General features: G+C 42.0%; 1 pseudogene; it reads right to left on the bottom strand.

Annotated features, from left to right (window-relative positions):
- Positions 1–445: 445 nt before the first annotated feature.
- Positions 446–1,152, bottom strand: LOC102753259 (annotated as a pseudogene).
- Positions 1,153–2,004: the final 852 nt, after the last annotated feature.

Below are 2,004 nucleotides of genomic sequence, written 5' to 3'. Positions count from 1 at the left end.
ACTTGTGCACAGAAAAGCATGCATCCTGCCTCCACCACAGCACTGCCCCACATCCTCCTTATTCTGTTTAACTTTAATTTTAAATAAAATGTTTCATTTATTAATGTTTCTTCTTGTTTAATTATATGTTTAAAGTGGCATGTTTTATCTGATTATTTATATATTCTTCTATAATAGGAGCTTCTGTCCTTTGCATACTTACAGAATTATTTTATTTTGAAGTTTCTTTTTATTTGAAGTTTAAAAACCTGAGGATATATTTCACTCATTTTCTACACTTGTTTGATTCTTTTCTGGAAATCAATGAGTCTTTTTTATTTTCTAGGTTTTTTTCTCTTTTTTTGAGAAACTTTGTATAAATTTGGACATTTTCTGTATTTCATTTGTTCAGTTCTCATTAATTATATTTTGGATTTCTATTGTCTGTCCAATTCTTTTTTTTTTTTTCAAAAAAAGGTTTTATTATACCTCACTACCAATTTTACACACACACATATATAAAATGTCAGCATCCCCACCCCCCTTGCCCTCAGGGGCAGAGTTTTAAAGCACCTTTTCCCCTTCTATTCTTAAGCCCAGGTTTTGAAGGCTCAGAGAGGGATCAGCCTTCCCCCAAGTCACACAGCAAGGGAGGGAGATGAAGAGAGGAAGGGGACCTAGATGGGCAGGCACACCTGCACTTTCTCCTTGGAATCCTGGGGAGCCTGGGCCTCGGCTGTGTGGGAGAACTGCTCCTCACTGCTGGGCCGGTAGGTGCCTTCCATCTGCCACTTCTCCCGCAGTTTCCCCACCAGCAGCACCAGCCCCAGGGCCAGAGCAGGGCAGCCAAGAGGGAGAAGACCTCAATGATGGCAGTGGTGGCCTCCGTAGACAGGGCCCCATTGAAGCTGGGGTATGGGGTAGTAGTGGTGCTATTCTCGTATGCAGTGGGGTCCAATGTTTGCCCCCAGACCCGGCCTCAGCGGGCCGGCAGCAGTGGCAGGCCGAGCGCCAGGAGCAGCCCCAGGCTGGGGCTCGCCATGGGCCTGGGGAGATAGGCTGGTGGCACCAGGGACAGGGCTTCTTGTGCGCTGCTCCTACCGCATCTCGGGCCAGTGGTACTTACGACTTGGCACCTGCCCTGGGCGTCTTTGATCTCACTCAGGTTCCTGGTCTGCTTCGTCTGTCCAGTTCTTTATTTATTTTTTAAAAATTATTTTTATCTATCATGTTTAAGTCAAGTTCCAATTTCTGAACAACTGTTTTTATATGTTGCTGTTTCTAATTTAACTTGAAATTCTTTAGTGTCATGAATTTTCTCTTACATTTCTTACTTTAGATGGAATAATCTGCTACTAATTTTCTTCAACTTTATCCTTATCTACTGACTGTCTTATGCATGCTTTAGTCCTGTTCTCTTTTCTTAATGGGTTTAATGCAACCCTTTTGCTTGGCAGGTGAACAAATTAGGGCCACAGAGGTTGGGTGACTTTTCAAAAGTTACAATGAGATAGGTTATTCTACACATCTCTCCATGCTGCTTTCCCTGAGACTATGGGCCTATAATATTTGAAAATTCAAAAATAAAAACACAATTTAAACAGGGAATTATAAATAAATATGTTCATGTTAAGAGTTAGTATACCACCAAATTGTGTGTGTGTCGGGAGGCGAGGGAGGAGGGTGGTGATAGATGAAAAGATGAAAGGATTAAGAACCACAAATTGTCAGTTATTAAAATAGTCATTGGGATATAAAGCATAGGGATATAGTCAGTAATATTGTAATAACTGTATGATGTCAGATGGATACTAGCTTTGTCCAGATGATCACTTCATAAGATATATAAATATCTAACTACTATGTTATATACCTGAAACTACTATAGCATTGTATGTCAATTGCAATCCTACAGGGGATGTGCCCGCAACCCAGGTACATGCCCTTGACCGGAATCGAACCTAGGACCCTTCAGTCCGCTGGCCGACGCTCTATCCACTGAGCCACACCGGTTTCGGCTGAAGA

This window comes from Myotis davidii, unplaced genomic scaffold (genome assembly GCF_000327345.1).
Source record: "Myotis davidii unplaced genomic scaffold, ASM32734v1 scaffold330, whole genome shotgun sequence".
NCBI classification, from domain to species: domain Eukaryota; kingdom Metazoa; phylum Chordata; class Mammalia; order Chiroptera; family Vespertilionidae; genus Myotis; species Myotis davidii.
The sequence above is the reverse complement of the archived record's forward strand: the minus strand, read 5'-3'. Positions and strand labels throughout refer to the sequence as shown.